Source organism: Falco biarmicus, chromosome 11 (genome assembly GCF_023638135.1).
Source record: "Falco biarmicus isolate bFalBia1 chromosome 11, bFalBia1.pri, whole genome shotgun sequence".
In the NCBI taxonomy this organism is placed as follows: domain Eukaryota; kingdom Metazoa; phylum Chordata; class Aves; order Falconiformes; family Falconidae; genus Falco; species Falco biarmicus.
Genome location: NC_079298.1, coordinates 20,360,212 through 20,372,652, shown reverse-complemented (window position 1 = coordinate 20,372,652; position 12,441 = coordinate 20,360,212).

Below are 12,441 nucleotides of genomic sequence, written 5' to 3'. Positions count from 1 at the left end.
AGCAGAGCCTACAGTTAAAGGCTTGTTGAAGAAGCGAAAATACAAGTTTTTTTAACGTAAGTGGTTTTATCAGTTCTGTTTGCCAGATATTTTATTAAGTGCTAGGAAAATAAGCAAATTAAACCTCCTACTGGTTTTATTATAAATAGATCAGGCACTTGAGGCCCTCCAGTTATTTGCAATTTGTTTCATGAAAAATAAGCTGCCTTTAAACTCTGATGTTCTTCCTACACAGTAAAGGGGGAGGAAGGGACAACCCTTTAGTCCTGAGTTGTAGTTTGCTTTTTAGATCCACCTTTTTCCTTCTACACAGGTCACTTCTGGCAGCTGATAACAAGATTTTTTCCTCTTTGTGCACAAAGGGGGAGAGTTGCATGAGAAGTCTCCAGCATCTTTTGGAGGAGAAGGTGTCCCCCCCCCGCCCAACCCATCTCTTCTGGCAGCCACCTGTGTCCCTGGTCCCTCTGTGCATCATTTAATCCCTGTGCTATCCCCAGCCTCATCTGAGCCAAGTTTCCAACAAGCATTGTGTCCCACAGGCTTTGCAGGAGGCTTTTCTTTCCAGTTCAGCTGTAGAGGAAAGATGAGGCTGGAAAGATGATGCTTTCAATCCCCTTTGCCCGCAGGCTCTCTCATAGTCCCACAGGGAGGTAAAAGGAAGCGACTGTTTATTAACAGAGGATCTAAATGCATAAGAGCTGCAGAAAGCAAATCAGAGTGAGGCATTCACTGAATAAGCCATGATAATCCTGCCTAAAAAACTGGTTTTGCAGGAAAAAGAAGCCAAAAGCCGGAAAAAGAACCATGTAGGCAAGTACCGAGAAGCGCTCAGAGAAGTACAGTATTTCCTCATCTGACCCAATAGTTGCTCATTTTTATGCTATCAGCCTGTGCATTCAGCATGCCCATGAGGTGATGTGCTATAGGGCTGTTTTTATGGCATAGTTTTTGGGGTGCTCTGATCTGGTGAGCATTTGAGCTGCTGCTGCCGTACCCTGCTTGTGTGAGAATTTCCTGGCTAGCTAAGGTGCTTCCTTTGCTTTTTAACAGCAGCAAAAATCTCCCTTTCCCCCCTCCCTGGAGGAAGTACTGTGACCCCTCGAGGAGGCAGCGAGGTTAGCGTGCCCCAGGAGGGTCCCGGCCACCCCCGTCCCCCACCCCTCTGGCCTCGCCTCTGAGCGCGGAGGTGGGTGGCAGAAGACACTGGGCAAAGAAGGAGCCAGAAATAAAGTTAGGGAGAGGAAGTTCAAAAATAGCAGAGCTTTTCCTGTAAGCCTGTGTTATTTATTTAATTTGCTGTTGTTGTTTTTGCTTTAGGGACCTTTTTTTTTCTCCTCAATGACAGGGGAACAAGGAAAGGGAGAAGCTTTGGGAAACAGGCAAGGAAATTAAAAAAAAAACCTTTCAAAGCAAACAGAAGGGAAAAAGAGAAGGATTTAAGAGGAATGATACTGAGGATAAGAGCTTCCCCTAGATATACCCATCGGATTTTAATTATCAAGAACAGAAACCAAGAACAGCAGGAAACCCTCCTTCCCCTTCCCGAGGCTTTCAGCAGTGCCATTTGCAGCTGGCCCCCTGCAGCCCTCCCCGGCGCCCACCCTGGGGCTGGGGGTGCTGGGCTCCCTGCAGCCAGCCAGGGACACCCTAAGGGTTGGGAGCCCAGGCTCCCTGTCCCTGGAACACCACACAGCTCTGCTGCCTTGGAACCCGTTCAGTGCCCTGCTCTGCTTTCCACGACCCCGCTGGCTGCTGCCCTCCCACCTCGCGGGACCTGGCCACGGCCCCCCAGCCCCGTGGGGCGCTGCCAAAGCCAGGCACAGCGACTCGGGGACACGGGCACAGCTGGGATTTCAGCAGCAGAAGCCGAGGGAAGAGGAGGCAATCCCAAAAGCGAGCAAACCGAACCGGTGTTGCAGACAGAGCGTGCATCTACATGCTGCGGTGCTGTGTCACCTCGTGGCTTCGCTCGGCCTCTGCCAGCCCCTTCTGCAGCCCGGCTGCCCAGGAGCTTCGCTCAGCTGCAGACCCCCTGGGGGGACTTGGCAGGTGAACCCAGCCCCAGCCCAGCCTTCCAGCCGGGGGGAGCCTGTCTCACATCACTGAGATGGGCCACCGCAGTGTGGGCACACCTGGGGATGTGTGCTGGTGCTCATGGACAAAGCAGTAGGGAAAGAGCAGAGATTATCTTTACACCAGGGATGGAACTACATTTCCTACCGTGGCACGTCTGATTCATTACCATCTGGTGTATATGCAGCTGTCACCTGGATCCGATGCGGGTCTGTTACACGCCGAGAGCGGCAAGGCCCCCTTACCACCACCGCTGGCTGCGAGCGTCCTGCGCTACTGCGCATGGAGTTGTGAGAGAGATTTTCAGGGAAGTCTGCTGAGGCGCAGAGCTATAACGGGCTATTTTATCAGTGGATTTCACCTGAGGGCCTCGGAGTACTTTATATCACCTCTTGTCAGCTTGACAAACTCCTTTAAATGTTCCCCCACGCCAAAGGCAGGGATGGACGTGGCAGAGAGTCACAGGGTGGCTGTTCTCAGGGCAGCGAGTGAGCTGCTGGTACCGGGCTCTGACTCCCACGTGCAGCTGGAGCCATGGCAGGGGCTGTCCTGGGGAGCCCTGCTGGCATGGGTGTCCCACACATGGGCCCAGACACAACCCCCTCCTGGGGCAATGGCCAGCATCACGCTCAACGTGTGCCTGGTGAGTTAATTAGCAAGGGAAGGAGGGAGGCTTCTCCAACACTTCCCCTGGCAGCACCTTTGGTGAATTCTGCTGTTTTCACCCCAGAAAGGGTCATAATCTGGAGAGGGACCATCACCCCTCCCCAGCCACACATGGCAGCGCCGTGTGAGGACTGAGGCCCCTTGGCTCCTGCTACAACAGAAGCACTGCTTAGCTGCTTCTCACCGCAGCCCCTGCACTTTACCCTCATAAGATGTCACTTGGTGTGTCCCTGGTTTCCCCCAGCCTCTGTAATATCTGCTGCCTGTCAGTGACACTATGGAAGAGGTCTACACCCTGAGGTCTCACCTCTCTTTTCCACAGCCATAAAAGGGAAAGCAAAATGTTTAAATTTGACTGCTTTGAAGTTTTGCAGAATAAACAAACTTCTTCGTGTGGACTGCAATAGGGAAAAAATTCACAGAACCTCCATGAGGCGTAATAAATGTGGCATCTTGTGTATTATCTGTGCATCCATGGCAAATAATACATTAAAGACCTGAAAATAAAGTGCTCGGGGATACCACATTATTAAAAACCAGGGAATCGGTCTTGCTGTCCTGGAAGGCAACCAAAGCATCCAAGGCATATGTAAAGATGGGATCAAAATCCAGTGAGAGAGCTGCAGGACTAGTAGAAGTGTGACATTAATGGAATTCACTTTAAAGGCTCCTAGAACTGGAAACATTTCTTACATAATGAGAGACAGTTTAATGCGGGATGCCCTCAGAGGTCTGCAGCAACTACACACATGTACTTCACGGAGTGTTAGGAGCTTTCTACACTGTAGAGAAAAAGGGTGTGAAAAATGGAAATATGCTTGGGGTGGAGGCAGCTTTGGGCCATTTGTTTGTACTCTGTCTGAATTCTTTGCTGGCCCTGTTTCTAAATCATCATTATCACAGATCCCCAACAGCTGAGTGATCTCCCATGGAAAAATATCAAGGCAGGCAATGTGTAAGGAAAACACACTCATACATTAGGCAGATCTCTCGGGCGTAACTTCTAAACAAGTACTGGATGAAATTACAGCTCAAATGGAAGGATTTCAGTGTAGTTCCCAGTCACTTTTAAAAACTTTCTTGGAAAGCTGGTTAAGTGAGATTTAAATAAGGCTAAGGCTCAACTGTGCTGTTGTCAAGGGAGAACATCCACACACACATTATTAATGATTGACCTGGGGGGGACATTGCTCACTTTTGTTTGGATAGTGTCTCAGCCCATACCAAAATCCTGGCTACAATCTTTCAGCTGGCCTGTGCTGCATAGAGGGTTACACCCAAACGCTGGGATCAAGCACCCTTGAACACCCGGGCACGGCACTATCCGACTGTACGTCATTTGGGTAGGGATCTTCTCACCTCCTTTTGGCTGCTTGGGGTTGAGCATCACATCATTGTTACTGTTCACCTTCCACCTCCAGCCAAAGGACACAGGAAGGAGCCAAAGGAGGAGGAAGCATCCTGCGCCACGCAAGGGGTCTGAGGCAGAGGCTGCTACTGAACATCCTACCCCTGGAGCCTACATGATTAGTTCAGCCAGCAATTATTCCTCATCCTCTAACCCCTGTTTAAAATATCCAGGGCCAAAGACTAAGACAGGACTGGTTCCTGGCAGGACTGAGCACACCTGAAGCAGTGGAGAGGAGAGCTATCAGTGACACTGGGAACATCTCAGGCTGCCCTCACCTGCCCCTTGCCACACAGCCCTCATTCCCGGCACCCCAAGGCTTGCTGCCCTCTTTGGTGAGATGATGCATGGGAACCCTTGGTGCCCTGTGCTCTGGCCTTGGGGTGCTGGGAGCACAAAGGGGAGACCAGCTTTGGGAAGCTCAATACTTTGTCCGCTGGCCCACTACAGGAAACTGATTTTTTTCTGGGCGAAACCAAAAAATTATCAATAAATATTTCACAAGAACTGGGACACAGAAACAATCAGGTCTGAAATCTGCAAGTTTTAGGCAGCCACATTTTTCATATTTACGTGTAACTTCCCTCAGAGAGTGTGACTTAGCTTTCTGCGCCCTAATGAATGAGGACTCTTGAAACCTATCTAATGGGAATCAGAGCTGCAAAGCTGGGAAAAAATGAAGCTTAAGTAAACACAGGCTTTTTAGTTTTTGGTCGGTTTTCTTTTTTTAATTGAAAGCCTCAAGTGTCCTAGTGGCAAACCTGATGCTGGAGAGTGGCAGTGGGAGCCCCATGCCACAGTCTGGCCATTGGTATGGGTGCTGGCGTTGGTATGTGTCCCACTACTTCACCCAGGGTGAGTGGTGCCCACCTGGCCGTGGGTGGCTGTAGGCCCTTCAGGGCAGCTGAGGCAGACCATGGCTGACGCTGGCTCCTAACATGGGTTGAAAAAGGAGACTTGTGCCGATGAGGGCTGCTCCCTGCATTGCCATGGAAACACATCTGCTTCCTCCATTTCCCCTCTCCCTGCCAAGGGAGAGCTCCAGCCCTGCCGGCGTCAACACAAGCCCAGGAGAAGTCCCAACAAAACACCTTTTCACTGGTCCCTCACTCCCCAGGCCACAGCTCTCTCTTGAACGACTGCAAAAACCTTTACTCTCTTGTAAAGAGTTTGCCTTGCTGCTGCTGCCCTGTTCATGAAAAAGCCACACGAGCCCTGAGCACTCAGCTGCCCTTGCAGCCTTGGGGCCAGCAGCACCCTTCCTGCCGTGGGTATTGCCACAGCCCACGGGATGCAGCAGCCCCCTGCCTCATCACCTCACTTTTTTCCAGGCTTGCAGACTTGCATTTGCTTCCCTCAGAGGCCTGATGAGTGCAGAGTTTTCCTTTCAGGTCCTTTTCACAGGCTTCCTGTTAAAGATCTTCTGCTCTGGGAGATTCAAGGCAAACCTCCACTGATGAGTAGGAGCAAGCTCAAGCTCCTGGTGAAGCACAGTTGCTCACTCACCTCCTTGAAGTCCCAGCCTCACCTCCTTGAAGAAAACACCTACTTGGGCACTCACAGGACAGCGTGGGTTATGGTGTTAAGAAAGGGGTCCCACAGCTCTGGCGGCGTGGTGAACTGCATGGTTCCTGCAGCAGAGCTGGACCACTGATGCCTGAGGTGCCTGGATGCCAGCATGGCCTGGGGCGAGCCCCTGGTGCAACTGGCTTCTGACACTGGGCTCAGTCAGAAGTTTGGAGGCGGTTCCTCTCCGCTTTCACAGCTTCTGCAGAAATAATTGCTGGTGAAGGCAAAGCGTGTGCGGCAGTTCCTCCGGCACCTTATCGGGTTGTCCATGCTGAGCTCCCAGGAAGGGCTTCTGGGGCAGGAGGAGCCGGTACCACCTGCTCGGCTGATCCTGCCCTGAACCAGCAGGACCACTTGATTGCCCTTCCACTGGGCAAGCGCTAGGCTTTGCAAAGCCATTTCCACCAGCTCAGAAAGTTACTTTTCCCTTCTATTCAACCAATTTGTGCCCCTGATAAGCTGTCAGGTTTGAAACAAGTGCCTGGGTCCTTGGCTTTGTAGAAGCTTTTCTGCTCATTGAAGCGAGGCCGGTAAAATCCCCCAAAGGTTAGGCTGTGTCTTCAAGGAGCATTGTAGCCACCAGCTGGGAGCACAGCTGTAATGGTATTTATTTACTATGTCTCACCCTGCTCAAGAGGCCACATAGGGGTTCTGACACACTGGTGGTGACAGCGATAAGGGACAGTGTTCCTAAAATGCCACAGATTGCACCCTGAGACCTTGCAGTGAGATGTAGCAATAGATTTCTTAAATTTAAAGAAAATACTAAATTCTGTCCCTTTGAGCCAGGCAGTCTGCTACTCAGCACACCCACACTCGGAGATGCTGCAGTCACGTGGGCAAAGAAACTGCCTCATGGGTAGCATCACCTTCAAAACACAGGAGGGAGGTGCAGCTCTGCTCCTTCCAGCCATCTTGCACCCCACCACGACGAGCCTGTCCCCCCCACCCTCCACCCCTGCACTGCAGAGCATTGTGTGCCTCAGGCTGCGGGTCTCACCAGCACTGATCCTGCTTGCATTCACTCCTGGCACTTCAGCTTCCTAAAGTTACTCTTTGCAGAGGGGATTACTTTGCTCTGTGGTTTTGTCTGCAGCTTGTTCTAGACTTGTAAAAATCTCATTTAGCTTCTAGCTGTAGCCGGCAACTTGCTCCTGAGGGTAACCTTGTGGCTTTACTGAAGTTCTGTGCTTCTTTAACTACTTTCTTCTCTCTGCTCACAGCAAGGAAACAGGATGCCACAGCTTTGCCAAAATATTTTACTGAATAAATAGAACTGCAGGCAGTCTCCACAAGCCAGGCTAACAGTGTCACATGACCCCAACTGGCAAGAAACAAGGGTTACATTTAAATCATATTCAGCAAAATATCAACACTTATTTACCACAGTCCATAAAATTCATGTGTTAAAATACCTCCAACAACCAGCTTAGTAGCCCTCTTACTCCAGCAATGTAAAAGCACAGCAAATGAAGTCAGCCCGCGTACTGCAGCATCACATCAGGCTGGCAGCAACTCATGCCCTAGCAAGTGACTCCTTGCTGAAATCTCTGCGTGGTCTTCGGGGCTCAGTGCATCTGGCAGTCCTAAAATCCCTTGCCACCTCTGTCTTGTTCCCAAGGGACCTTCCAGTTGTCTGAAGTAGCTAAGGGTCCACCTTTAGTATAATCTATACATAGCAGCACTGTAAAGGGACATAGGCACCTATGTCCCATTTGGCCCGTTGATGCTGGTTTTGAAGGAAGCACCATCTTGTCATTACTGTTCCCAATGACCATGCCACTGCCACCTTGCCACATCAAGGACGCTGCTGGATGTGCTACCCAGTTTAGGTGTAACATCATAAGCCTTGGCAGCAGAGGAGAGTATGGGCTGATAAAATCATGTTTGATAGCAGAACGGTTCAAGCTTGCCTGCAATGTAGGTGTTTTACTCCACGCCCTGGGATTGCACACCTTGCCAGTGCTGCCCATGGTAGTTCCTGGGAATCTGGCCCGGGTCAAAAGCCACCAAACCCCACTGGCCATGGTGGTTGCACTCCTTGAGGTTATTGTATTTGCTTTCTCATTGGAAGCACACCTCTAGGCACATCCAGTCCCTCCCTGGCTTGGGCCCTGCTCTGGAAGCCAGGACCATGAGCAACCTCATGGTTTACTTGCCTGAGCCAAAGCTGTCAGCTGCAGCCCAGTCGCAACACAGCCTATTCCATATCGAGACAGCAATCAAAACACTCCTCTGCCAGCACAAGCTGCTTCAAATGTGTGTCTGGAGCCAGAGGACTGAAGCAAGATCCTCATGCTGGTCTGGGCTTCCCTGCATGGAAGCTCTGGGGCCATTGCCATCCACTGCGCATCTGCCAAACCTCACATTGCCCCGTGGCACGCCAGCCATCTCTGATCCCCGTGGGGATGGGGCAGGTCCAGCCTGGTTTTGTCTGTCGGGTCTTCTGCACCCAGCAATACAGACAAGAGCATGATGAAGGGCAGGATGCGTGATGGGAAACTGGGAGCTGAGCCTGGGTGGCACGAGCACCCATGGGTGGAGGTGGACCTGCAGAGACCTGCCTCACTGAGCCGCCCCACCGGCGGTGCACCGCCTGCCCGGCCCTGCCCGGGTGCCCCCCCAGCGGGGGGAGGCTGAGGGGCTCGTCCTCGCCCTCCTGGCAGACCCGCTCCTGCCTCCTGGCCCCGGCCCCCGTGGGCCATCGCTCCTGTGTGCTCGCTGCACGTGGGGACAGAGGCGGCAGCGGGGAAGACCTGCACCCTTGGCACGAGGGGTATTTCTGAGGCAATCACGGATAAAAAAAAGCAGAAACAGAAACGGCTTCTTCACCTCAGTCTTCAGGGCTTCATGAACGCTCCTACAGAGAAAAGACGGCAGACATGCAATTTTCTTACCATTGCCCACACTATCAAATGCAAAATGAGGACATACAAGCAAACTCTCACAACCGTTGGGAATTCCCAGTACCTATTTGGTGTGAGGTGAAGGACAAACTGGCCCGAGCGCTGCTGCTTGCTGGCAAGCAGATGACATAGCTGCAGGGGGGCTGTGCCCTGGGAGCCCCCCGGGCTGCGGCTTGGGGGTTTCTCATGGCATGGTATCTGCCCCGGTTAACTCCTGCTCCCCAGCATGCATATCCAGGAAACCAAAAGAAGAGGTTTGTTGGGGCTCAGCTAACTTGGGCCGTGAACGCCTCCTGCCACCAGCACACTCAACAAACGGGGCGACATCTGCTCCAGCAGCGCGATCTCATCGCCCCAGGGATCCCCGCCGTGGTTTCGCCTGAGCGTTCCCATCCCGCCGGGTGCGGCCCAGAGATGCTATCTGCGGCGGGGCCGGTGGGAAGGAGCAGGGCTGCAAGGAGCATACCAGCTTTTCCAGCCCTCCACCAGCCCTCCACATCTTCGCAGGGAACAGCCCGGAGGTTAGGAGCAGGTGCTGTCAGCAAGGCATCTCCATCCTCTACTCCTCCGCGAGGCTCGCCGTGCCCCAGGGGCAGCATGTCCCTGCTGCCAGCTCCCTGCCAGGGTTTATCCAGGGGCAAAGCCGACTCAGGCTGACTGCCCGTGCTTACCGCTCCCCTCCTCTCCCTGGGACCATGAGAACCAGAGAGGAGCATTTCTTGCTCCATCTCAGCAGGACAGCGTTGCCTCAGTATCAAAAACCAAAACTGAAACACATTATTGCTTCCAACTTAAAAGGTATGGAGAAACGAAGAAAACATCCCACGCCAAATGCAGGCAGCACAAACCCATCGCCTTTGGTCAGATTTATAGGGGGTTACGTCAGATGCAAGCACCAAGAGCATCGTTTCCCTTAGTGGCACAGGCACATGATGGGGGAGGCAGGAGCCTCCGTGCCCCTGGCCACCGGCTGCACGGGGCCGTGTGGTAGCCCAGGCTGGCAGGGCCCTGGCATCCCCCCGGCCCTGGCAGAGCACAGGGACCGGAGCGGGGGAGCTGCTCCCGCAGGGATGGCTTCTTTGCTGGCCACTGAGCAGGCTGCCAGAAGGAGGAGATGGAAGGAGGTGCACAGGAAGCGAGACCATGCGGCTATAAATCCCGTCAAGCCTAACGATGTTTTTTCAAGCATATTTTCCTGACTTCCCTCCCAAGGGATCAAACCCAAAAGATGGTTATGTTTGATCTTTAGGTAACCCAGAAACAAAATATTTCCCAAACAAAAAATCACATTCCAGTCTGACAATGTTCATTATTACAAAAGAGCATTTTATTTCCATTTTTTCTGGGTGTACTATATTGCAATGTAACACTACACAGGTCTATTACCATATTAAGATTCTTGCTACAGAATTAAGAAGTTTGTCCATTTGGTCAAATTTCAGAGTTTTTCCTTGGCATTCTTACAGGACTTGTCACCACTTAAGCACATGTATTATTAGAAGTGCCAGAAACATGATAGGAGACTTTAGGCAGGCGCTTTGCAATCAGAATTTACAAAAGTTGTTGGGCTGGCTAAATGCAAGAGGTCAGCACATATATCCATCCTCATCTTGACAAAGAGGGAGATGCACATCTCCAGATTTTGATCACAAAGTAGATTTGCTTGTCAGGTTTAATGTACTACTAAGGTTGTCATCTTATTTTTGGTGCACTCCTTGTCATCTCTGCTTCTGTTACCAAGGAAGATTTGTATTATTTTTGAGCAATAATGTAAAATGCCTTGCTTATGTTCTGGAATTGTCATACTTGTTAGGCACCTGATTAATGTAAGTAGTTATATAAACTCTTTGTGTGTGTGTGTGTGTGTATATATATAAACCATGCCTGAAGTATTATCCACAAAATGTCCATCCATTCTAAGTCAAATACTATAGGTCACAGAAAAGTCTAGTACACATTGCATGTGAATATACATATGAGCAGTACATGAATCACTGAGTAAATATGGCACTTTTACATTTTTTCCTGGATGTCATACAGAATTAGGAAACAATCTTCTTTGAGCTGACGCATTTCTAAAATACTGTAATATGGTTTTGGAAAATACATCCCACAGACTAGACAGTAAGAAGTTTACAAAAGTCAACAGTGCAGCTACCTGAGTTTGTTTCATTAAATTTAAGCAATTAACAGTAATGTGATAATTTACCATTCACTGCGAGCCTGAGGGTTGTGTACCCACAAAATCCATGCCACCCAACCCCGCTACAGATAAAACAGCACAGCTCTCCAAGCACGTGGCTCGGCAAGATGCTGAACTGACCTAGCAGCTCAGCACCTCCAGAGTGACTTGTCCCTCCTTTTCCTTGCGGGGATCGGGCTGCAGAGTCCTGTCCCCTCGCTACTTCCACCCTACTGTGCATCCGATCCTTTGGAGAACTGATCCAGCAGAAAATTTGTCCTTTTTTTAAACTGGCTTAGTTTTCTGCTGGCTTAAAAAGTTGATTTGTCCTGTGGAGGGATCAGACCAGTAAAGGTACAAGAGAAGCAGCTGGCACGTGTTGGCAGGGATAGGGAGCACGGGAGGAGGAGGGAACTGTCCCTTTCTGGTGGCAGTGAGCTGTCAGATTGAGGAAGCTGTCTCAGCAGATCAAATCCTTGGAAAAGATACAGTTGTTAGTGTGAAAGTGCTTAGACCGGTATAGTTTATTCCTATCAAAGTGAATAAAGATATGCCAGCACAAGGCACTTTATACTCATGTAACTGTGTCCACATGAGGGGTTGCACTGGTGTAAGTATAATTGGTAACAAACAATCCCCCCACATCCCCTAAGTGACGTATTTACAAAAATGGTGTAGAACAAGTCTCCAACCTTCAGTTATGAGGTGTGCATAACTTCCATTCAGAAAATAGACGACATACTATACATTTAACAACATCAGACACAAAATAAATTAGGGATTTAAAATGCTACATCTAGGAATATAAAGATCTTTTTAAAAAACTTTAAATGTAATCCCATATTTCAAATCTAAATAAGAGAACTATACAGCTCCACCGATTACTTGGACATTTTAAACAGTTTACATTCATCAGGGACAACAGCACTTTGGTTTACATAATTAGGCTAATATGAGCAATGAAACTTTTCTCTCCCTCACGTTACATCAAAGTGAAATACATTTAGAAGATATATACTGCCAAGCTCTTCCAATAAGTGCATTCTGTACATGAGTAAGCGTAGCCCTCGCAATAGCTACATCAGTCACAAGTCTTTAATAGAACTAAATCAAACCCCTTTAAAAAAGCTTGCTTTGATTCTTTCATGCCTGACCCATTTTTGATTAATCACATGGATCTTCTCCAGAACATAGTCAAGCGCAAAAAATAAGTCTGACTTTGCACTGTGGCAAGCCTGCATACCAGATTGAATAGCACACCCTGGATTAATGAGGAAATGCTCATTTTCGTTCGTCTCCCCACCTCTATAAGTCAGACTCTTAAAACAACAATATGCTTTTGTACCAAGCTCGAGAACTCAGATTAACTGTAGCTCAAGACACACAATGGCAGTTAGAAAACATTTAAGAGCAACCAACCTGACAATCATCAATTATTTTACATAACTTTAAACAATCAGCAACTCAACCTCTGCAATTTATGAACAGCATCGCCTCCTAGAGAAAGAAGTACTTATTCCTAGATATTCTTGCAAAGCGTTTATCCAGTGCCTGCATCTGACTCACATACGTGTTGTTGGATAGGATGAAGAGACCTCCTCCTAGCAAAATATTTTACTATCATAGGGTTACTTTTG